Source organism: Trachurus japonicus, chromosome 11 (genome assembly GCF_045865225.1).
Source record: "Trachurus japonicus isolate A0001 chromosome 11, Traja_1.0".
Taxonomy (NCBI): domain Eukaryota; kingdom Metazoa; phylum Chordata; class Actinopteri; order Carangiformes; family Carangidae; genus Trachurus; species Trachurus japonicus.
The window spans coordinates 29,834,692-29,860,871 of NC_140917.1; the positions used below are offsets into that span (position 1 = coordinate 29,834,692).

The following is a 26,180-nucleotide window of genomic DNA, read 5'->3' on the forward strand; positions in this document are numbered from 1 at the left end:
CATCAATATAAGAGGCGGATTTCTCTCTAAGAGAGAGCTTGATGGGGTCCATTATGATGGGATAGTGTCCAGGCTTATATAGCATTACCTTCAAATAGCAGCCAGGCCACCTTAAGATGTGATATGGCTCATTGGATTATAGTTCATAGTGTTTGAAAGCATCAATAGCTGCCAGTGAATGCATCCTGGCAGAATGATAACAGTCCCTTTTTAAAACAGTGTGAAGTTGGACCCCAAGTGAGGTCTTTGGATGACATTTTAGGATTTGCTGTCCTGTTTGACTCCGTCCCGTTGTATCATACTTTTCCAGGTGAACAGACTGGAGCTGAAGTGCACACCCACCATATTGTGTGAGTGGGTTTCTCGTTTCATCACTCTCCCGTTCTTTGAGAGCTGCCCCGGAAATTTCCGATGATCCCACCTCATCAGGAGCAACCTTGCCTCAGCTTGAGACTCGCATTGGCGAAATAAATAAAATCGCTGATGCTAAGCTAGGAAAAAAAAAAGCCAGATAAAAAGGCAGCAGACGAGAGCTTGAGGAGCGGTCACAGTCTGATGAGCCTGCAGTGAGAACTTCTGACACTGTTATTGTAGATTAAAAAAAGGGTATTAATGGGAGGAGTGATGCAATTGATTTCTGCACTATGCATTCAGATGTAGGAGAGCATGAATGGGCCTTTTTGCAGAGTAAAAAAAAAAAAAAGAGAAGGTATACAGTAGCTGCTCCAGTTGCCATATGCATATTTGATGGTCCAAATCTCTCAAGGGTGGGTCAGGGGTTGAGTTTACACACTCTCTACCGGGGCCCCCCGCTCTCTCCGCTGGCACTCGGCCCACAACCTCCAGGCGAGAGAGAGAGGAGAAAATCAGCAAAACGGAGAAAAAAAGCAAAGAGAAGGTTAATTTAAAGTGTGAAAGACAGAGAAGTGGAGAAGTTTCATGCTCAAATATGTACTCAGAGAAACTGTGTAATATGCTGCATGCTGTTTTTTTTAAAGCCCCAGTGTGTAACTTATTTGGCTTTTTATTAGCAAAAATCAAATATTGCTTTCATAAATACGTATTTCACTGAATTCGAATCACACCCGCATACAAATGAAAGCTTTCTCGTACCTTAGAATGAGTTGTTACAAGTCGTTACAAATACATAAGTGGCCGATGCGCCATTTTTTACGTTGAGTGGCAGCGTGACCGTAGGTAACCACGGAAACTCACCGGAGCTGTCAGCTCGGGGAGAAAGTTTTCCAGGTAGCGCCTGTTAAAACTGTCACCACTGTGTAGTGTGAGGAAGGACGGAGGCACTGATGTTGCATTCAGGTGCAGTCAGGCAGACGGCCGTCGGCAAACCAACCACATGTAATTTTACTCGATGAGAGAAAGACGGTAAAACGTGGGTCAGGTAAACAATACGACATCACCATGACAACATATTGTCACACCTGTATTGTTCTGCCTCGTGCTGTTGCACCACTTGTTTAGACGCTTGTTTATCCTGTTACATGTTGTCTGTCTGACGTCTGCCCCATTTCACGTGAATGCAACATCAAGAATATGTTCCGATATGCAACCGCACCGCTAGATGGGGGGAATTCCTACATATTATACCTTCAAAGTGTGAAAGACAGAGGAGTGGAGAAGTTTCATACTCAAATATGTACTCAGAGAAACTGCATGTGTAATATGCTGCATGCTGTTTTTTTTTAATCTTCTGTTCGCCACTTCCCTCTCCTCCAACTGACAATATTTATCTCCTCCTCCTTCATTTAACCTCCAGCTTCTCTACTAGCTGATGAACATCAGAGGCACACTGAGTTTAGGAAATTTCTCTCCCCAACTCCTATCTGTCTGTAGAGCTCCTCTCTCGCGCTGCTCATTGGATCCAAAATAACTCAGCTGCCGGCTTTGTTGTCATGTAAAGGACAGCGAGAGAAATGTAACTATACTCTATTTGCAAAACACTTGAGCTGTTAGCACAGTGCATAATAAATGATGGTTTGTGGAGCTTGTGATGCGCAACTCTCACTCAATGAATTAATAAAACTACAAGTAAAGGAAGAGGTGCTATATGGGCTGCAGGCACCGAGCCCTGAACTCATGCACTTTATAATGAGTGTTGCTGTGTGTGTGTGTGTGTGTGTGCATGCATCCTGTGTGTGCATGTGTCTATATGTTTTTTTTTTTTTAAAGAAACTGTATGTATGCTTGTTTGTGCGACTTGTTTCCCAGAAACATTCGCATGCAATATGGATGTGACTGAGTGCTCTGAGTGGACGAGGAGGCAGCGTGTGGGGATGGGCAGCAAAGCAAAGCCACAGTAATGTTATGCAAGGCTGCATCTCATGTGAAATGGTTCTGTAGCGTTCGGTTTGAGGAGTGCACTGTCATTTTTTCGTCCTGAACTGTTCCGAAGATGTTTTTTTTTTCCCCCGGAAATTGAGAAATACATGCATTTTAAAATAAGCAAGCAACGTGCACAAATGCACACAGGCAGGCACTGACAGGGATCAGGTCCAGCAGCAGCTTCCTCTGGCCAAAGGTACATGTTGTATTTATTCTTGTTTTTTTGTGGAGGGATGATTCATCTTCCCCAAAACAAGTTCCGACCCGTAGAAAAACCACACTCTTCTGAGCATGGACGACATACATTCACACAGACGCTGGAAAGCTGCGAAAAGTTCGGCCCATGGTAGATTTGTAGACCACAAAGTATGAAAAATTGATTTGTCCAATGCCACATGTCATCATATTGGAAATCTAAGGCGTTGCAGCGTGTGATGGGAGCGGAAATGGCTCCAGCGACACATATGGAGAGGGAGATAGGGTGTGTGAGTGCGTGTCTCTTTGCGTGTGACTTTTGCGAGCGAACACTTCCGCATGTGTTTGCACTTTGTTCCCGTGGAGATGCTGACAGTGTGTTGGATGTTCTTGCTCTGTTTAATGAGCAGATCTCAAGATTAACACAGGAAGATAACGAGCAGCAGCATCACAGGAGGAGACAGAGAGTGCCAAAACAGTTGTTCTGAGTTTTCAACACCCTGCTAGTTTCTCGGCACATCAGACCGCCACGTGTTTCCGTGACCTGCTCCCGGACCAGAAGGCAAGCTGAGAGGTCATAGGTCATGACGTTTCAATTCCACATGAACAGACCTACTTACCGTTAGATGCAGCAGCACCACCCATTCACCTGTCTCTTTCTTCAGAGCACTGAATCACACAGACATCCTCAACAGAGTCGTATCAGCCCGCTGTAATCTGGGGGGTGAATGTAAAATAAGAAATAAAATTGATAAATAATAAAATGTAAAATAATACATTTCAATATAATGAGTCCTGAGGCACAAAGGCATAAAGCCCATAGTCTGGTCTTTTCAGGTGTCTGATATGAGCTGCATAAAGGCAAAGATAAATGACATGAATGGGACCAAAAGACAAACTAAAGGAGACACAGTAGCATTCAAATTTTTCTTACCACATCAGATAACCACAGTGTGGGCCTCGGGCTAGAAAAAAAAAACATTTGTATCTCTCCTGACATCTTTTATGTTTCCTTTCTGAAGTATCATGTAATCGATGTAGCAGAGAAAAGAGAATAAAACACAGGCAATGGGTAGAAATTACATCATAAACACATCCAAAAGAAGCAACAGCAATATTTCCATGTTACTAAGTAACAAGGTTTGAGCCAAATCTAGCATCTAGCTGTGTCAAACAGAAAATATGCCCTCAGTCAACCTCGGCATAATAGCAGCACATGGTTATACAGCAGATTAATCATCCTTTTTCCTTCTCAAACATAATGTAATCGCTAAAGCCAACTTTCCAAGTTGCCAGGTAACATGTAGGTAACAGCAGCCTTTTTTTATCCACCAATCCTTTGACATCTTGTGACGACTGAAAGAGATCTTACACTATGATTTAATAGGCCCGGATACTGTAGCAACTGTTTTGACTGAACACCTTCATCTCTTTGTTTTGCCTCTCTCCCAACACAGCTTTCCCCCAGGTCTTAATGCATTGAGATAGATTCCTTTAGATCGCAGCCACGTAGTACAGTAGGATCTTCACAGAACAAATTCTACGCTAATCCCTGTATTGCTTAAGGGCTACAAGCCAAGCAGTGATGGCATAGCTCAATTCCACAGCCTTTAGATGAGTCTCTGTAGGAGAGAAAATGACTTGTCTCCCTTTTTGCTTTGCCTGTTTTTTTTTGTTCCTTTTCTTTGTGACGCTGTGTGAAGTCGTTGTGAGTCTCTATTTTGTTTTCTCTCTTTTTTGCCTCTTAGATTTACAGAGTCCAGATTCTTGCGGATGTACTTAGCTTACACACACACACTCACACATTGGCATTTCCTTCCTACAATATCACTTTGGTGGCATTTTCCACATTTTAACTCTGCCTGACTTCCCAACCCCAGTGAGGAAAAGTTAGAGAGTCAGGTCGGAGCTATTGTTGAGAAAGGAATAAAAAGTCTGAAAATGGACAGATTGATGGAAACAGATGGAGAGAAACTCATAAAACAAGAGACAGAGGTGGTTTGTGTGTGTGAGTGTGGGGGTGTGTGCGCGCGTTGGTCACCGATCTATAGTCGGCATCGTCGCTCAGAATAAGATAATCACCTCCCTCTAAAGATGTGGATGCTCATCGCCGGGGGCAACCACACAGCACACGGCGGTCCGTCTGATGCTGACGATCACCACATGCGCGTGCACAAACAAACACACACAGGAGACATACATGAAGACACTCACAACGGTGACAGCCAATTAATGAGAGGGATGGGATGAAAGAGGAGGGAGAGAAAGGGAGATTGGAAATGATGACATTCCTCATTGTCAAAACTTTTAGCGCCGCTTTGCTGGCGTCCGCTAATTAGCGTCTGGTTGTCCTTCTCTCTGCTGGCTGTGCATGTAGGTCCTCATGACATCTACACTGCAATTCTCTGCTCCTCGCAGATTTTTCCCCAACTAATTGGTATAAGCTGAATAGACACAGTGTCGGAAAATGGATGTTTAAATACCGGCGATGTTGTGTTTTACACCAGACAACAACTGCCCTACAAAGGCAAAGTGCAGTATCTGTAAAAATGCCAAACTGAGAAAAACAGCTTTTTGTGTTTTTCATTGTCAGGTTTAAGCATCAAATTATGAATAACTACCAAGTCTATAATTGATTAGATAAAGGTGGACTGAATTAAATGTAGTGTGTAGTTTTTCTTTCTGACCAATTTTGACCGTTTTATGGCAGATACTGCACTTTGCCTTGGTTTTGGTGCAGATACTGCACTTTGGCTTGGTATTAGCTACAGATACGGCACTTTGCCTTGGTTTTACTCCAGTGGAATCATAGAGTAAATGATAGAATGTAGGGAGTACAGTTATTCTTTGCAGATACTGCACTTTGCCTTGGTTTCACAGTGCTTTTTTGGATGGACAGCAAAATAAAAAGCCCAATAACTCTGGAAATGTTAGCCGTACCAATATCAAATTCTACCAGATTGAAGAGAATATGCCACACTTTTGATTGGTCAAAAAAAAAAAAACTAATTGAAAAAATGCAGATACTGCACTTTGCCTTTGTAGGGCAGCACCAGGGGCGTCACTAGACCTAATACTGTACTGGGGCACACCTGGGGCACAAAGAATTCATGTGAGCGCGCAAAGTGCATGAGCAAAAACATTTTTAGCACTTACTTATAATAAAAAAAAACATAAATAGTGCTTTAAACTATACATGTCTACAGTCTGTAGATGATGATAAACCAAATTTTACACAATTTTACAGTTCATGTGGCACATAATGTACCACACAAACAACTTTTGCAGTCACCAACAAAATATTCTAGATCTAAACTGCCAGCAAGTGAGACCCCCACACACCCTCATTTCTGTTCAAACACAGAGCCACAAAATGCTGAACTAGAACCAAACACACTATCTACATAGCAAAGATGATGGCAGATGTGTTACCATACATGCTCTAATCCAGAAAGATTCACATCCTGTACTGGTCCCAATATTGGAACTAAGGATAAGATAGGACTCTATCTATAGGCCCAAAAGCCAGAGCTATGGTGAATCTCATCTTTACCATTAATTCAGAAGTGAGAAACATATTAGACTATTTTAAGAAAACTGTTCATAACGTTTGATTTTGAGGTCACCAATTTCTTTTCCTTTTTTTTGTATTATTAAAAAGATAAAAGCCCAACTAAACCACCACAGACTATTAAAATGAAATTATAAAACTTTTTTTTTATGTGCTACATATAGGCTACAAATAGCCCAACACTGCACTACAAACACTCTAACAACTACATTAAACCATGCATTAAACTCATTCAACTCAACTCATTCACTTCAATTATGTTGTTTCCAAAAGGGGGAAAATGTCAAACCTGGCAACGCAGCATGCGGCTTTGTTTACAACCTGACGGCAGTGCAGCTTGCAGGTTACTATAGCTCCGCTAACCAGAGTGACTGCACAGGGCACAAAATGGATCGATTTCTAATAAGAAAAATCAAACGGACTGACAGGCGGCGTGATAAGGAATAGTGACGTTAAAGAGTCAGAGGAAGCAGCATTATGAAAATCAACATAAAGACGCCAGAGAGGGACGAGCAGGCAAGGGCCAGGTGTTCTTAGAAAAAAAAAAAAAAAAAGGTAGGAGGCATACACCTGACACAATATAATTCTGAAACTCTGAAAGTTAGTAAGTGTATTAAATAGCTTGGTAGCTACTTACATTAATTTACAGCACTCCATGAGATGGCGTGAAGTCTTTTTTTTTTTTTAATGCAGGCACCGACTTGGATGTGAGCCAGTCAGGCTCAGGCAATGAAATGGTTTAGTCCACTAGGGGTGTCTGAAATTTTACTACAAGCATCTTCCTATGGAAAATACTGTTTATTGTAGTATTTATGATTACTAATAAGAAAGATAAATGTTTCAACCCCCCCCCCCTGTTATTTGTACCTCTTTTAGGGGGGTCGAAGTCGTAATTGGGAGGGTGGGGGGGGTCAAACCCCCCTGTAATTCGCACTATGGTTGTCGGCTAACGTTACTCAGGCAGCTGCTTCACAGCGCCTCTCTCTCTCTCTCTCTCTCTCTCTCTCTCTCTCTCTGTCTGCAGCTTCAAGTTGAGCAGAAGTATAAATCAGCTGAAGTCGCTACACGTGAATAAATTACCATATTAAGTAGTTATGTGCGCATTCCGTAGCCTATGCTATGTAGACTTAAAACTCTGAAGTGAATTTTTTACTGGTGAAATTTTTACTGGGGCACTGCAGATCAATACTGGGGCACGTGCCCCAGTGAAATCTGTCTGGCGACGCGGCTGGGCAGCACATGTATATGCACACAGACCAAGGGGGCAGTTGTCGGTCTGAGAAGTGAAGCTCACTTCCGCGTTCAAAAAACTGCAATCCCCTCGGCTTCCTCTGGGGGATGGTGTCAGAAGGGAGCATTCTCCATAGACCCCCATGTTAAAATCGCCGATTTTACATCCTCAATAAACATGTTAAAAGCCTGGTGTCAGCACGTTTTTTTGTCTCAATCGATAGTTTCTACCCCCGCACACACTCTGAGGGGGGTGAATTTTTTTTTTACTCTACCGTTTTACTATTATTAGGTTAAAATTCTGGCCAATTAGGGCGCGGAAACGTTGAGTGACAGGTCCGAGCAGCTCCGTGGACAGCTGCTTCGAGGCCAGTGGGCGGGTTCTCGGCCGGTAAATCCAACATGGCGCTGTTCAGGCCGCCATATTTGAGTCACAAAAACGACTCCCCAAAACCAATGGGTGACGTCACGGATGCTACGTCCATTCTTTTCACAGTCTATGACACAGACAAGCAGTGTTGTGCCTGAACGCGTTCAATGAACGATCGTTCATGAACTCGTTCATATTTTGGGCGAGCGTGAACTGAACCTATTGTATTTCCGCTTGATGAACGTTATTGTGAACGCGTTCATTCTGGCGTTCGTGAACGGTGCTTTCTCATAGTATGACTTCTTTCAGGAGTGTGCCAGATTTCTATAGCCTTTTGGAAAAACCAGCCGATCTGGCAACACCTATCAGCTGTCTGGATCAGAGGCGCTGGAAGAGGCGGAGTGATACAGCGCGTCGCAGAGCCTGTCTGTGTGGAGGAATACTGACCCAGTTGGTTAGTAAAAGATCAACGGGGGTTAGAGAGGGAAGTCAAGTAATTTGATATATTTGAGAATTTTATAAAATAGTAATGCAATAGTAACTGTTCCTGGTAATTAATTGCTTTCATCACATTGTAACTCAGTTACTTTTTGGGGAAAGTAAAGTAGTAACTAGGAGGTTAAAACTGCAAAAATAATTGCTGTCTGTGGTCTATGGGCTGAGGCAATAATTTTGAAAAATAATAGCCCTATCCCTTTCCCAACACTGCACACAAGGGGCGCTTTGTGGCATTTATTTAGCAACATATTGTTTTATCACAGGGAGCCGGCGGGTTGCCTCGGTCCGATGCATGAGACGGATGCGCTGGATGTTTTTGTTCGCATGCCGTGATGCTCGCTGGAACGAATGTCCATAATGGTTATGTGGGTGTGTACTGAATGTATGTGGCAAATATGTGCAGCAGCAGTTACCTGGAGACTCACAAAGCAGCTGTGACAGTGCTGGCCTTTTGCAAAAGCTCCATGTGATGGAGTGTTTTACATGCTCCCCTGATAAGGTGAATCTTTAATCTGCAAAAGCAATGCATTAACCCAATATGACACCCAGTGTGTGTGTGTGTGTGTGTGTATATCTGACTTATCTCCACCCTTTCTTCACTTAAAGGTCACCGTATCACCCACCTTTGCAAAACATGCAAATAAACAGAGACAGCTACGTGCATTTTAGATCGAGACCGACTCCTCAAACAGAAAGATATACACAAGTAATCAATTGTGATGCTCGTTACACAGTAATTAGAACCGTAAGCCTATACGCGCATTATGCAGGAATATGCAAATTACAGCGAAGGCAGTCAGCTCCGTGACGAATGATACGCCCAGTGGTTCCACCGCCGTGCGTGGGTTGATGACGATTTGAAGATAAATAAACTCCTCTGTCGTTTGTTTGTCATCACCTTCTCTCTCTCTCTCTCTCTGTTTTTCTGTCTCTCGCTTAAATGAAAACGATTCAGCAGATGTAAATAGCGAGGATGCTCAGCATGGCAAAAGAAGAAAAGATGTTTTCTCCCAGTGTTTTGATGCTCTCCCTCCCTCTCCCTCTCTGCCTCCTACTTAATGCCCGTCATTGTAACAGGGCTGTTTGATGGTGCACTTTTTGATGATGTGTCCTCGTCCAGCAGCATCTGACCATAAATGCTGCGTGTGTCTTTGAACAGCTGAATTTTAAACTCATTTAGCACCTCCACTCACAAATGCACATAATGTGCACGCCCAAGTACACAAAAGCCATCTTGGATGTGCTCACTCTGGGCATTGGCACAAATTAGACTGTGCAACACACACACACGCGCCCGCACACACACACACCTGAGTGGTGGAGCTAATTTACCCAAGCAGACCTGAGTGAAAGGAATAATGAGGCTTTGATGACTTCACTTGAAGAGACTCGCTCCACCGTGACATCATCCGCGACCTCAACACGACCCGCACACTTTGCTCTGATTCATTTATCCCCCTCCCCCTGTGGAAATCTGCACTTCTGATAGGCTGGAGTCCACCGAGCCGCAGAGAGTGAAAGGTGGAGAACTCAAGTGGCCGTTTGCTGAAGACTGTGAAATGGGGTTTTAATAGAAGACGGAAAACTTCAGCTGCGTTTGGGTGTGAAGGGAGATGTAGACGTGTAAGAACAAATGTAAAAATGACAGACAGCTGGAATGTGTCTTTATAGTTTTGTCCTCAAAAAAATGTGGTACAAATGGAGCCATCATGGAGGCTCTATTTGTTCTCATGAAAAATAAAGACCTTCTGTATTAGAGAAACTAGAAAACCAAAAAAATCTAATGACTGTAAAACAGTTCAATCTCCTAAAATGTATCTGTGATTTCCAAATGGATTTCCAGATAAAGTTGTAGCACATGAAGTAGTTGGAGTGCTTTTTGAGGAGTGAAATCAGTTTGAGTCCTATTGCTGAAAGCATGTCAAATTTAAATTTAAAGTTAAAGTATATGAGGACTAACTATACAGTGGAATATTCAACGTGTAATCGCAGTTGAAATAAAAAATTTATACAGCAAGAAATGAAACTGAAGCCATAGAAACAGTTTTCAGGCTTTTGTAAGGAGTGACAATATGTTGTCGTATTGTTTACCTGACCCACGTTTTACCGTCTTTCTCTCGTTGAGTAAAATGACATCCGGTTGGTTTGCCGACGGCCGTCTGCCTGACTGCACCTGAATGCAACATCAGTGCCTCCGTCCTTCCTCACACTACACAGTGGTGACAGTTTTAACAGGCGCTACCTGGAAAACTTTCTCCCCGAGCCGACAGCTCCGGTCAGTTTCCGTGGTTACCTACGGTCACGCTGCCACTCGACGTAAAAAATGGTGATGCAACATGGCCGCCTTGGTTTGGTGCGTTGCCCACTTATATATTTGTAACAACTTGTAACAACTCATTGTAAGGTACGAGAAAGCTTTCATTTGTATGCGGGTGTGATTCGACCTTAGTGAAATACGTATTTATGAAAGACATATTTGATTTTTGCTAATAAAAAGTCAAATAAGTTACACACTGGGGCTTTAAGGTTAAAAAACTGAGTACATTTTACATTTTCATAGAAATTCTCAGATTGTATCATTTTTTAACCATTCATCTCTGTGTGTTTACGATATTGTAGCAGGGTGCAAGAATTGAGACTCCCTCAGAGTGGCCCTGCAGGTGACCTTGAGTGAAAGCTGATAACGTGGTTTAGGATGACGCTGTAAACCCTAGCTGTGACCCCCGTGTCGTATTACCAATAGTCCGCCACTAATGGATATCCTAATCCCATTCATTCTGATGAGAGTCCCTCTGAATGACCTCTCTGTGACCTCTCTGTGAATTTAACACATACACAAACACACAATAGGCCAACACAACATGCACCATTCATTTCTGTAATATTTGTCTAATGATCCATAATGAATCAGCTTGGAATTGAGTTTCGGCTGAGGAGACATGGACGAAAAATCACATGCATGTGCATTCTTTTCAAAAATTCTAACACTGTGCACATATCAAATCTTTTGCATATTTTGCAGGTCTGACTGACAATAATTAGGAGGATGCAGTTTGTGTGGCCACTCCAGGTCATCATCATCATATCTTCGACATTCACGAGCGACGGCGGAATGAATTAATCATAACTTCAGTCATTCTCCAAATTGCCTGCTTGTAAGGAATAACAAAAGAAAGGATAGAGGCCGTCTTGAACTCGAGCAAATTTGTTTCCGGGTCATTATTCTCGAAATGTTGTTGCCTTGTTTTGCTCTGTTGCTCCTCATCATCCTTGTTCTGGCGTCCTATAGGAGAGCATAGCAGGAGAAATAGGGAAGGATAGAGAGAGGCAGTAAATGAAAAGGAGGGAGAGAGAGAGGGAGTACAGTGGAAATGCTATGAAAAATGGCGAGCTGTCAGGTGAGTGGTGGAGAGGGAACAGGGCTCTAAATGTTTTGGCCTAACCACAGAGAATATGTGTGAGAGCGCCCGTAAAGATGCATGACCACAGAGCAAAAGCACAGCCGCGATCTGTGCACCTGCACCCACGAATGCATTCTTACAAGCACATGCATATTACACGTTTTCACTGTGTAATCCTGCACACACACATACACGTAACAATAACACATTTCTGCTTCACTTGTATTGAACCCAGTGAAGCAGACAGAAGCCTTTTTGTTTTGTTTTTTCTTCCTCAGCTTTTTTTATTTCCACGACCCATCTCAACCTTCCCCTTGTGTCCTTCTCACACTTTTTTTCCCCCTTTTCTTTCAACCACCCTGATGCCCTTCTCTCCATTTACCTCCTCTGTTCGGCTCCCTCTGATTTATGCATGGAGTTCTGTGCCAGCTTAAGAGCACCATATCACTAGCACCTCACTCTAATGTGCAGCGTGTCTGCGGGCGAGCCTTGAGCTGCTATATTCATTTGATTTGTGTCGAGTCAGAACAGAGTCTAAAACACATTAAGGCCAGAAACGGAGGCTGCTGCTGGTTTAGCATCCAGGTCTTTGTCCAACTGTTTACTGTACATGGAACATGTTGAAAACAGGGCAACCGTGAATCGGCTTACATTTAATGTAAGCACAGTGGCAAACAACCGCTCTGTGGTACAACCGCAACACATCTTTTGTTGACAATATTAGCATTTTAAAAAGGTTGTGCTGGCTGCTTGGTGACACTGTGAAGTCGATTTATAGTTGTGAGTCCAGGCGGTGCAGCTCATATAGCCTGTACACATAACCACCACATATAAGCCTGAGGCGCTGTCATAGCACAGGGACAGGAAGAACATGAGCAGCATGTGTTTCCTACAAGTTTCTGATCCTGGTGAAGATACACATGAAGTATTTCCTTTTCCAGGAACAATCATCCATTAACTGATACGAGGTGGACCTGTGCTTGGGTTAAATGTTTACATTTATTTGATCAATGGAATTAATCAATGGCACAGAATCACAAATGTTATCCATTTGTAGTTGTGACGGTGCTATCAGGAGAACTGAGGCTGAACTATAAACAGTAATCTGCCATCTTGATTGGGTCAGGGTAAAATCTACTTCAAGTCTTAAACCTTGAATCTACAATAAGTCAGTTATTCATTCAGTTTTAGCTCTGTTTTTGGTCTCTACCCTCTAATGATGGAAATATAACTCGTCTAAATTCTCCACTGTGTTTACCAGTAAGTTACTTACAGTGTGGATTTACACAAGTTTGTAGAAGAAAAAAATATTGCTTATAATCACTTTAACTGCTGCTTTTCACTAGAGTTTACTGTTCTTCTACTCTTTCCTCCAAAGCATTGTTTTTTAATGCCTTTCCTCATCATGTGCTACATATAGATTTGCTTCCACAGAGCATTGATCCTCTCGTCTCGCTGCTCCTTTCCCCATCTTCTTTTCTTCTCCTCTCTCTTGAAGCCTGACCCATACGCTCTCTTTAAGCGCTGTCATCTTACTTGGAGCTTAACCAAGCTCTGTTCAGTAGGCATCGTGCATCAGGCCTCCACCGCATATGTCATCTCCTAAAGACTTGATTAGCCTATCATCCTTACAGTACTGTATGTTCCACATGTGTGACGTCATGTTACTTAGATAACTCTAAGTCTTACTTTAGATATATGCATTGGTGGGATTTGGAGGCTGTGTCACTATGCTACAGTACATGAAATGAAGAAAAGCACAACAGCATACAGCAGCCATATGGAAGCAATACATGCAAACTGTTATTAAACTTTTTTACCCTCTGTTAAGCTGATGGAAATCCCATATAGGGTGTTTGCAGAGCTGAAGTCAGTGTTCTGTTAATAGGATCTAATTGGAACTGGCTGGTGTTAACAAGTTGCTTGGGTTTTCTGAACCTAATCCTGTGGAAATCCCTAAGAAGTTATTAAGAATCTATGTGCTATGTCCTAAATGTAGGACAGTGGTTTGCAAATGGAACTAAGCCCTCAGTCTCTCTGGGTTTAGCCATTGCTCTAAAGTTGAAACTACAGTAATACAAACAATACACTTGACAAAAGCCCTTTGGTAAAAAAAAAAAAAAAAGTATATATATATGTTTAAAATGATAATAAAACTACAGTAGTATATTTTGTTTCAGTATATGTCCTTTTTAATCGCATTGTTGTCAAAGTTATGAGGGATTTTTGTTGTCTTATACCAGTGCATGTGGTAAATTAGCAGAAAAACTCAATCTGTAAAGCGAATACAATAGTGATGAGTAGTGCTTCCTCTTATAGCTGGATGATGAGTCAGTGTTACTGTAGGTTTGCCAGAGAAGCCTGCTATAGTTTGACCTCTGTCTGAAATAAATGCCCCATTATCTTAAAAACCATGAACTCGCACTTGTGTGTCTTTCACGTACATTAGCAAGAGGATGTATAGTATAGTTAGCTATCAGAGTTGTGCGTACGGCTGCTGCTGCCCCCGTAGTCTCTGTCTGTGTCTTGATTGCAGTGGTCAAGACAAACCTGTCCTCTCCTGGCCTGGTATGAACCGGCCGTGCTGCTCAGCCCTGTGGGGAATCCTTGGCGCATGTCTGGCCCTAATTAATGCCCCTACTGCAGTCTCTTGTTAGAGAGGGAGATGAAGAAAGGAAGCAAGAGAGAGAGAGAGTAGAGAAGGGGACTATCAAATATTGATTGTATTTGCATAAATAGCCGCAGTTGGTTAAAGCCCTGCATGACCCCACTTGCTAGCTTTGCACTCTACGGGCATACGTAGGGGAAAAAATAAAGAGAAGAAAAGAGGTGATTATAGTCAAGAGAATGCATGGATCTCCCGCAATGCGACACAAAGTAGGCCTCTCAATCAAGCCATCCCAAAGGCTACGCCACTACTTGTACACTTTGTAATTCGAAGCAATTATTGCCCCATTAGTAAGCCAACTGTAGTACAGAGGACAGAACATAATGATGCTTTTCTGTCGAGTCGGTCATTAATACAATTGCTGGGATAAAATGCCTGAGAATGTGAAGCGGTGGCTTCAGTTGTGCTGCTTCTATCAGCGGTGGCACTTAATAATTGTGGCCTTTGAAATCAAGGAGCCGAATTTGTCGCACGCAGGGAAGAGGAGAAAATAATTGCTTTTCTCCTCTTCTACCTGGTTCATCTTCATTCCAGCGGCTCCTCACTCAGTTTGCATCCAAACCAGGTTTTCAGTCTTGGCCCCAGATCCTCAGTAAAGTAAAGTAACCCCCTAGTGACTGGGGAATGACTGTGTGGGCAGATAGGACAACACATTATTAAACATTGCTGTGGAAGAACAGAGAGTAAGTCTGAGTGTGCGAAAGAGTGCAAGACTGCATGTGTGTGTGTGTGTGTGTTGTATAGGCATTGGAGAAAGTGTCTATGAGGATATTTAGGATTTACTGTTAACTAAGCCGCAGCCCTCTTTGCTGTTTTAGAGGTTATGCAGAGGAGAACTTTGATTCGCACGGTTGTTGCCAAAGAACAGAGTGTTCAAATAAATTTGCTCCTCCAGCTTTGCTGAAAGAGACCGAGAGTGAGAGAGGATGAGCTGCGTAACTCATAGAAATACAATGCAAAACAATGAACTTTCGAGACATTTATTGGTTTACAAAAAAACCCCTCATTGAATAGAAGCTGTCTTTATTATTCCCAGAGGGGATTTTAGCCACAAACAGCCAGTGAGGCTGAATAACTATAAAGCTATGGAGCAGCTGAAATGATTTAAAAACTCATCAGGAAACAAGCAATGTAAATACATTTTGAAATGACAGCGCTGAATAGAGAAAGATATCCATTCAAAAATACATTTTTGTGGTTGATTCAATTCATGAGAGCAATGTATGACACATTTACAGAGTTATTTTGGAAATATTTCTAAATCTCAGTGGCCATTATTGGACCATTGCTCTCTATTACAGCTGCAATTGTGGCTTTTGATGTTTTTTGTTTACATGCAAATGCACTGCTCACTGACGTGTTAGTGAAGATCATGTGAGTCTTAACAAGTTGGTAAACAGGATTTAAGTTGATTTAATCTCTTTGTGCCTGTGATAGGACCAGTTTACCTTTGCGAATTTGCATTTATTGTGTTTGTGGTACTGACTAGAAACGACTGCAGTTTGTACAGCAGTCAGTGTGTTACATCATAAACACTAAATACAGTTTCCATCGATTTTAGAGCAAGTGAATGAATTTGCATCGACTATGTCCGGAAGTATTTTCTTTCCTTTCTGTGAGAGAGAGAGAGAGAGTCGTCACTCATTTGCACAATGCAGTGTATTTTGGATCGGGGCTGTGTGAGTTTTTTCGGTAGTGGCTGGGAACTGGTGGGTAGATGAAGCCACGAAATGGTACGCACACACACCCTCTGTGCCTGCCATCATTAACATCCAGCCCTTTTAGTATGTGTATTTCCCTTCAAATGTCCCCTGCGTACATACGTAGATGTGGGCCATATACACGCGAGGGAGCATGCCTCACCCAGTGTGTGTATGGCTGCATATTTTTGTGTATGAGAGACTGAGCTAACAGAGCTGATCAGTGTCCATGCTGAGGGCTTTGTCACAGCTGACCTATATTAGATGAAAGCAGCTGGATCAGTGGCCTGCAGGGACAGCAAAAGAGTTGTGTTCTAATTATCTCTGCAGCTAGCTAGCGACACATCACACCCGCCCGCCCGCACGCACACACACACACACACACACACACACACACACACACACAGACAGACACACGCTCGCACAAAAAACACACACACACTTGCTGCACGCTTTCTGGCAAATCAATGGGAGCATCGTGAGAGCATCTGCCACGCGCCGCTTGATGAGCAACAGCGGCAGGTCCTGTGTGTAGGATTGACGAGGATACGATGCCACATGTCACATAATGCATATTAAAGGGCAATTGCGGGCAAAATCCAACTCAGGGCTGTATTTTCATAACATTTTAAGTCTAAAAGAAGTAATCTGTAGATTTACAGTTTAATTGCTCCTGTTTTGCGGTGGTTGTGTCTGTCCCTGCATCGCCACGGCAGCGATGAATGGGAGCGGATGGAAGTTCCGTTCATCCCTCACATCCCAGCGTCAGATGGCTACTCAAACATGCACCGAGAGGTTTGTTCACTTCAAACAAGTCAAGAGTTGATATTCCTGTGTTTATGACACAAACGGGAGCTTCCGACTGCACGTGAACACACCGAGTGTCAACTAGGGTCTTGCGTGAGACTCCGGGAGACTTTGAATTAGATCTAGTTTGTTTGTTGGCTTGCTTGAAGTGAACAAACTTTAAAAAAAAAAGTGGCTTTGAGGGATGTAAACAGCCTAAGCAGCGGAACTTCCATCCGCTCCCATTCATTGCTGCCGTGGCGATGCGGGGACAGACACAACCACTGCAAAACAGGAGCAATTAAACTGAAAATCTTCAGATTCCTTCTTTTAGACCTAAAATGTTAGGAAAATACAACCCCAAGTTGAATTTGCCCGGAATTGTCCTTTAAAGACACCCCCCCCCCCCTTCTTTTTTTTCCTTTTTTTTAGTGAGTGTGGACTGTGCCCTTTGTTCTCCCAGTGTGACTGTCATAACACAGCTCTGTTCACCTTAGCAAAATATTATTACCCGGCGATGCACTGCTGAAATGAAATCAGGCTCTTGTTGTGGCTTGTGGGAATTGTAGGAATGCATCCAGTCTTCTTGTAAACGATTCCTAGCCTACGTTAGCTGCTGTTGCCATGGAGCCCTAAACACATGCTGAGGCGGGGGTGGTAGCGCAAACGATAATGAGGCAGAGAATTACAGCTACAAAAAAAGCCCAGGGAGCTAATGCTAACAGCTAATAGTAATCATTGGACTAATGCTAATGCTAATGGGAGGGTAATAAAGTGTGTGAAACCCTGTGGCTGGCATCCTCCTTTGCAGTTTCACTTTTGCCAGCTGGGCCCCATGTGTTTTTTACAGTATGACCACGTGCACACATCAGGTGACACACTCACAGAGTTACTTTGTGTACAACTCTATGGTCTGTGTGTGTGTGTGTGTGTATTGTTCTTTTTCTCTGAAGTCTAAGTGATTTCACACATTCTGCTACCTTTAGGAGGTAATTGGATGCAGCGCACACTCAATTAAGCTGTTAGCCACTTAGTCATCCCCTCATCTCTTTTTTTCCCCTCTTTTCTTTTTTCCTCCCTCTATTTCTATTCATCCCTCTCTCCTGACCCTTTTATTTCCATTGCTAATTTTGCTCTCTCCACTGTTCCTTCGCTCTCCTCCTCCTATCATATCTTTCTGCCACCCCTCCGTTCGCGGCTCCAGGGCCTATCTAGCGCTCCGAGCAGGGGAGGTGCAGCGGCATTAGCCAAGCAGTCAGGGAGCGTCTTGTTTTGGGACTTACAGACATATGCCGTACATGTTCGAGCACCGCTAGGGACCCATTTACAGGTCAGAGCTTAAATGGGGAAGGGTGCTTCTCCCATGAATTCTCCTCGTTGCCAGGTACGACGGAGGTTTTACACAGAGCAGCTCATTAGAGTTTTTTTTTTTTTTTTTTTTTACAGATGAAGCTTTCCTAACGTGTGTCCTGTTTTCTTTGTCTCTTTCCCACAGAGTTGACTGAGAGCGAGTTATTCAGCCGACCGTTTCTACTTGAAGACATGGAGCCCCATTTCCTGATGAGACTGTGGTAAGTAGATGCAATGCACGTACACGCTCACACACACACATACATGTGCATATGTATAAATCCTGCAGCTACTTGTCACCTGTACCCTCTCATATAAATCTCACTTTGGTATTGTGCGTCCTTGAGATCCATCCCCTGGAGTGGAGCGTAAGAGATCCCAGTGGAACCTCTCAAGGATTAACCCATGTCAGTGAAGCAGCTCTAAGAAAGTGGGATTCAGAAGCACGCCACTCACTTTGTTCTCTCTGCACGGCCTCTCTAGTGTCTTGTGTTCGATCTCACGTGTGAAGCGGTATTGATTGAATTCCCCCCTCAGTGGATGTTTAGCTTCTGAAGCAGCAGTACACATTAACGGCTGAGCACTGCATACATCAGTCTGAGTTGTACCTACAGTCACTATGTATAATGTACCCGCTATGCTTTTGTTACTGAAGTGGTTGTTTGGTAGGGACACGGATGTTGACGGGCCGGTGACTGATGGAGATAGCAATGGAGAAAAAGAGGAAGAGAAAGATGTCAGACGAGTGCTGGCTGGCACAGTAGTAAAGTAAAAAATAGCAGGCACGGCCGACCGATTGTGCTGGCCCGAGGTTGTACTACTATTATTAGCCTCAGTCTCCTCCTCTTCCTCACTCTCTCCTCCCTCCTTTCTCCTGAGTCTTTTGTTACCACAGTGACGTCAGCGCTCCTCAGTCCATCTGGTGTCTGGTAGCTCTCTGGATCTACGCTAACTCTCTTATTGGCTAAAACCGCATAACGGTCTCTCATCCATCTACCTACCATTCATTTCTCTTTTTCCCTCTCCTCTCTATTCACCTATCTATCCATCACCACGTCAGCAGATATCAGTCATGCAGAGCACTTTTTTTTGTGTTGGATTCACCAGACAATATGAGCTCTGAAGCTTCCACTTAGAGAGAGAGGACCACTCAGAAACTAAGTGCCCTTTGTGTGTGTATTTGTGTGTGTATGTGTGTGTGTTTTCTTTGATGGGATGGTTGGGCAGGATTGATTGTGATGTTTTATAAAAGTGAAAATCACAAATGCATCAAAATGTTATAAGAACTGGGAAAAAAAGTCTGTACTGTTGCCACGGTGATGTGTCAGGCCTGTGGTTGCTGTCGGAGCAAGTGCAGGGCACTGTAATTCACCTCTGACAAGAATGTGAGTGCGTTACGTAAGCGATAACACATGACGAGGTGTCCAGTTGTAAGGAAATAATGGACTAGGTGGAGGAAATTCCCTCTGCAGTGCTCATCGCTTTCTCTATGGAGACGTTGCAGTGAGTCATCAATACTTCATCAATACATCAATACTACAGCCACTTACCGTAGATTGTCTTCAGCTCTTCTCAGAGTTTAATTAGGTTTCATCAGTGAATCATAAGTATTGTTGCTATGGTTACTTGCAATCTATAGCTTAAATCTCGTGAGTTACACAAAGATCAATGTGAGGGGTAGTGAGATACAATGGGCTGGAAAAACTAGCTACCAACCCAGTCCTGTTTCAGACTGGGGGCCAATGAGACACTGCTTTATCGTAAGGGGCCACAAGCCTGGTGTCAGCTTTAACACTGTATTATATTGTAATAACCTTATCATATATTGTTAATACAAAATCTCACTTTAAAGCATAACAATAGGGTGGATGCTGCTGTGATGTGCTGCAGTGCATAAGTAAAGCGGTATAGCTGTAAACACTGCATTCAGCAACTTTCCAGCATTGATTACAATGATGTCTCAATTGGGAGATGTTTGAAGTGGAGGAGCCAAAGAGAAAAGCCTGAAGCCTGAACAGGGAAACACGGGAGAGTTGAAGGGCAGAGAGGCGATACACAAACATTAGACACTTTGGTATAACTCATGACACCTGCATTCCTGTAGCAGAAACATTTTCTCTGTTGCTAATACTGGCAGTGGTTCCATGCAGATAGACCTACGTATATCTATTTCAATCAGACAACTCTGGAATGAGAAGAAATCATTTATTGAGTGTAAGCATAGCAGGCTGAAGCGCAGCATGGATAGCATATTCTTGAGCATGGCTGCAGCAGGTTTGGCATCAGGCTCTGTCTCATATTCCTTCCCTGAATGATCTGCTTTGCCAGACATTACAGGGAATGAAGCAGACTCCCCACAGGGAATCAAGAGACAGAGCCCGCAGGTGGATGCTGGGAAGGTGGTGGGTTTGCAAAACCTCATGGGCAGCAAGGCAGCAGCAGCAGCAGCATAGCCAGGGATGAACAGGTAAACTGGGGGATTTAAATAACCCGCCCTATTTGGAGGAGGAGAGCCTGTGACTGATCAGCTGATCAGGATGGGCATGGCTTGAGTTGTCTGCCTGAACTAGCATCGCAGGCTTCACATCATTTATAGCATTTTTCTCATTCCTCAGATTGGTCAAACATTAATGACTTACTCCATTTCATCTTTCATCAGACTGGTTGCTCTGGACAGGATTGAAGTTGTTGGAGGACCAGCAAGGTCACAGAAAACCAGTACTGGTGGATGCAGCTGTAGTTGCTCCCAGGGTGGAAAACATCCACACGGCTTGTGTTAAAATCACTGTCCAGCGAGGGAAACTCACTTCACCTGGAGAAATCTGAATGGACCTTAACTTTATGGGCAGAGGTCACCTGGGAAAGCACATTCAGATCTGAGTCACACAAACAGCAACAACAAACAACAACAGTCATACCTTCCTTATTATCAAAGCTGTCTCAAGTCCTTCTCTTTTGTCCTGACATAAATGAATCATGTTTAATATTATCGTAAGTTATTACTCATGCAAATCGTGAGGTTTTCTTCAGAAACCAACAGGAAGCAGCAAACCACGTCGATAGTGAGCATGCAGGCGACGTCGGGAGGCTCAAGAATGTGAGTCATTCCCTGTGAGATCAAGATTTAATACAGAAGGGAGGCCAAACAGTTTCAAAGGAAAACAGGAAATAACAAATAAACAAATAATGTTCACATACAGTCATTTTAAGGGTTGGTTGTTTTTAAATGCCATCCACAGCCTAATACAAAGTTTTGTTTTCACCACTGCTCAAATGCATACTATGATAGTGACACATGAGCAGTCAGAAGTCACTGACACACATTTAGATCCAAGAAGGTATCAAACCGTAGTCTTTTAGAAGCCGTTCCTCAGTATGTAAGTCTTAGTACTTGTTCACACCAGCCCGGGTAGTTTTGTAACCGTGAACATGTGTTCCTGCCGGTTTTACTGTTCTGTCCACAAGCAACCGTGCTTTTGCAACACTGAAACCGTGGTCTTTTGAAACCGGGGTCCGGGGTGGAGTTCGGGTTTCAGCGGTTGCGTGTGGATATGACAACCATGATTATTTCCATTGTTTACATCAGAGCTGAGCACATGCTCTTCTACGCAACTCTACAAATAGGTAGTTTGCTAGAGCTAATGTTAGCTTGCTAGCTAAAATGGACGTGACAAAGTTGTTGTTGTTTACTGGCCATGCTGTCAGCTGTATTGGGGTCATATCCAGTTGCTCAACCTAATTCAACAACAGAGGTGCCTGGAGGAGCAACGAAGGAGACCGCTCCTCTTGCTAGCCACCCCAACAACAGCAACTTTCTCAAGGAGACAGCAGCGACGTGCCAGGGCGTCAGCGGAGGTTCTATTTTGATTGGTTAAAACAGCCTTCCCATTTTACCTTACATCGCCACCTATCGCTGTGGCATATGTATTACACGTCGTACATCACTTGGTAGCAGATTTTACGGTTGCGTGTGTACAGAGTATTTTTATTACACCACTCGTGTGGACGTGGAATTTTATTTAGCAAAACTTGGGTTTCAAAAATACCCGGGCTGGTGTGGACAAGGCCTTCGTGAGGTCACAGGTTAGCTCAGCAGCCTGAGTGCTCCTTGGCTCCTACATGCATGTGAAACTGTCCTCCAAAAGGCCAAAGGCCCGAGCATGAAATTAGTACCATTTACGCTTCTAGTAACCTGAGAGACAGATGCTACAAAATGCTGATGCATCATTATTACACAGGTCATATAGCTGCTGTGTAGCATCACTGTCGGTTTGGCTCATTATCATTCACTACAGTGAAAGACTTTAAATTGATGTCACGTGAGGTGCATCTTGCAGAGATGAGCCCCATCATCTACCCCTTCAGTCAAGCTCCACTTCTGAATGGGCGTCTGTGTGTGGTTGTGCATGTGCATACATTACGGTGTGCACGTTTGTATCTGTGCTTACATGCCTGCCTGTGCATATGGCTCGGTGGCCCTGTGCCCAGTCTCCCCGCTGTTAGCGTGTGGTTTCTGGGAGAGTAAAAACTTCAAACAGCAGCTTTTTTTGGTAGCACTGAAGGACGGCATCTCATTAGGAAGCGCATTAGGATGTGTGTAGTTTGAGTTGTGTATAGCTGTGAAGAGGCAGACAGGAGTAGAAGCCTGCAGGAGAACAGGTTATCAATTCTGTTTCTTGATTATCTGCAGTGCAGCTTATCAGCAACAGATAAGAGAATTAGGCTGAGAATCATTTTCTCCGTAGCTGTCCCGCATGCCAACCCATCTTCTCAACTCAACACCGGAAAATTTTATATTGTGCGACACGAACTTTACTTTTGTTACAGAATTCTGCAGCTGGGCAGATTAAAAAAAAAAGTTGTTTACTCTCCCACTTCATCTTTGAGCTACGCAAAAACGTGCCATCTGTCACTGTCAAACTCATGGAGCGGCTGCTTTGTTTTTCTGACAGGCAAATGGACACAATAAAAAAGAGATAACGAGAAAGCATGTAATAGATGTGTTCTCTAAGGTTTCTGTAGATCTTTTAAAACTTGATTGTGTTGCTGCCAAGTTGAGAAAAGAAGCAACAATTAGAAGGACATTTTGCAGAAAGGCTTTGTAAAAGAAGTAGAAATATATATTTAAACGATAAATAAGACAAAATGGGCGTTCTTATCTGATTCTCACCAAGACGTTGGAATCAGTTATTCTGTGTGGAAATTAACATGAAGCAAGTAACATTGGTTTGTGATATTGCATTCTCTCTGACTGTCTGCATCTCTATCTCTATCTGTCCGTCTTTCTTTTTGTTTCTAGTGGATCTGGTGTCACTCATGCATACTTCCTCCCCCTCCCACTACCCCACCCCTTATCCCCCTCTCTCTCTCTCTCTCTGGCTTTCTCTCTCCAGATGATTTATGGATATCTTTTATCAATGTTGAAAGCAGGGCTCATCTGTTCTGAACTACTCGAGTCCCATATCATACAGTGTAAGCTAAAGGAGAGATTAAAGTAAAGGGATTCCAATGTGTGTTTGTGTATGTGTGTGTGCGTGTGTGAGTGTGAGAGAGAGAGAGAGAGAGAGAGAGGAAAAGAAGGGGGGAAAGGAGGGAGGCAGTGACTGTCTCAGTCTTCATATGATTTAATCAAAGCCATCCATCACATCTGGATAATTAGACAGCAGCATGGATCGCATGACCAGAGCCCATCAGTTAGAATACACACACTTACACACATGCGTTCACACCCATCTCTTCTTCGTCACAGACACATCAGAGGCAGAAAACATTTGGGTCCCAGCATATGGCCTGAGGTTCAACACCGGCTCTGGTTCTGCCTACATGGAGGACAATGGCAGCAGCAAAAAAAAACAAAAAAAACATGTTGGCACAAAATTCAGACATAATCAGTCAGCGAAAGACGATTGGGAGCAGTTTGTGCCAAATGGCCTGAGTTGGGCTCTGTCAGAGAGGTTTTAAGCACTTGATGGCCAATTAAATGTGTAGAGTTAGTGCTGGCATTCAGAGAGCTCTTCCTGAAGCCTGCTAATGACCAGAACACAGGCCTCGTTGCACAAAATGTCGGCAAAAAGTCACTCAGTGTTAAGTGAAGTCTTAAAACTAGTCTTAAAATAATAATAATAATAATAAACAGATTCTATAACTCCACTTATTTCTATCCAGTAGAATTGTAAGATGCTTTTATTTTTTATGACAAATAATTCTTTCTTTAATACAAGGAGGACATTTTTATCAGGTATAAACCAAATGACTATGATTAAAGTGAAAAGTGTCACTCATAATGACAGACCCACATATAATTATCCATAGTGTGAAATTATAAGCTACGTAGTGTCTCAATGTCCATCAGCTCAGTGTGTTGGTCTTATGGCCCTTAACATGACCCTTGTGGTTCAGTTTCATTGCTTTCTTAGAGAGTTATTCCCAGCAGCAGACGGAGAGCAGCTGTTCTCAGCAAAAAGATATTAAACCCCACCATATTCCCACCTGCGAGACACTTAGCAACAGGTGGGTAAAGTTAGCTGCTGAGGTGGAGCACTTAGCAGCTAAAGACCCAGATTTTCCTCACAGGTCAATGAAGACCGAACCAGAGTTTAAAGAAGAACAGCCACCGTTCATCAGGTGAACTTCTACTCATTTAATTCTGTATGAATGTATCAACAGGAACATGTTTGCTAACACACGTCAGCTTCATGGGAATTGCTTTAATTGCATAAATGCAGAACTGCTTGTATGACATTAGCTTGCCAACAAAATGCTAGGCTGTGTAATCCAATCAAACTCGTAAATTATTTCACGTTTCAGTAATGTAGTTCCTGGGCCTCATAAAGCCTGCCTTTCTGTTGCCGGGCAACGTGTAGCTAAAAACCATACACGTTCCCCAAGAGTTTTCTTTTTGTTGTTGTTATTTACACAAATACAGTAGCCGTAGCTTAAAGGTTTTTAGCTAAGCCTCTTGCAAGGTAGTTGGTTTTACTGTCACTTTACTCAAAGCTGAGCCACACCTTCCAGCCAATCAAATTTCAGAATTCCAGTTGACAGTAGCCTATAACTGGGATACTGTGATCCATGTTGTATATAATAGCAAGTTTTACTGGCCCCATGTGCCACAGAAATCAATTAATGCACGTATAAAGAATCTGTGGTTTGATGTAAATTGTGTAATGGTAATATAATGAAGTGTCATTGTTTAATATTTAGATTCTCACAGTGCAGTCATATAATACGCCTCATTTGACTTGCTAATACTAATTGCATTTTGAAATAACTCTGTGGACAAAATAAAATAGTATTTCCACAGTGATGCCGTGTCAGGTAAAAACAAAGAGATAAGATACCGGTCGTGGTTTCGACATTTTGGTCACGTATTTCTGAGGTGACAGTGTGGCTCGCCACCTGATCATCGCCTCAGGATCAAATCCTCCATTACTTTCTATCATGTCATAATATTGCAAAAATGATTACCTGTCTCTCTGCCAAGTGCTTTAAACACCCAAACTGCCTTTATTCAAATGGTTTAATGATGCGTGTCTCAGTAGATTGCTGTAGAATGTGGGAATTACATCCATTCATTCATCCATTAATGCCGCTTATCCTGTGAGGGTCGCGGGGCGGCCTGGAGCCAATTCAGGCTGACATTGGGTGAGAAGCTGCATGGTACAACACAGACAGGTCGCCAGTCTATTATAGGGTTGATGAGTATACAGTGGAGAAAATAAGTATATGATCCCCTGTTGATTTTGTAAGTTTGCTCCCCCACAAAGAAATGAGTGGTTAATAGTTTTTATGGTATATTCTAACAGAGAGAAACAGACTATCAACAAAACATCCAGAAATAATATCATTATATAAAGGTTATTAATTAATTTACATTTGATCAAGTGAAATAAGGGCAAAAATCAGCAGGGGGTCATTGTCACAACTATAAATTTAATTATCATCTTTATTTTTCTTCCATTTTTCTTTTCTTCCAAAAAGGTTTATTTTGACAAATACCAGCATTTGAAAAGTGCTGGCAGAAATTCCTTAAATGAAGCCAGTGTCTTTTTACCTGGTTTAAATAAAAAAT

At 42.8% G+C, this 26,180-nt stretch overlaps 1 protein-coding gene across 1 annotated transcript in view; it reads left to right on the top strand.

Annotated features, from left to right (window-relative positions):
- The first annotated feature begins 18,249 nt into the window (after positions 1–18,249).
- Positions 18,250–26,180, top strand: part of dlgap3 (discs, large (Drosophila) homolog-associated protein 3) — a 63,445-nt gene continuing 55,514 nt past the window's right edge. The window contains exon 1 of the mRNA XM_085792273.1: positions 18,250–18,330. The gene's annotated coding sequence lies outside the window, so the exon portion shown is untranslated. The remainder of the gene's footprint in view (positions 18,331–26,180) is intronic.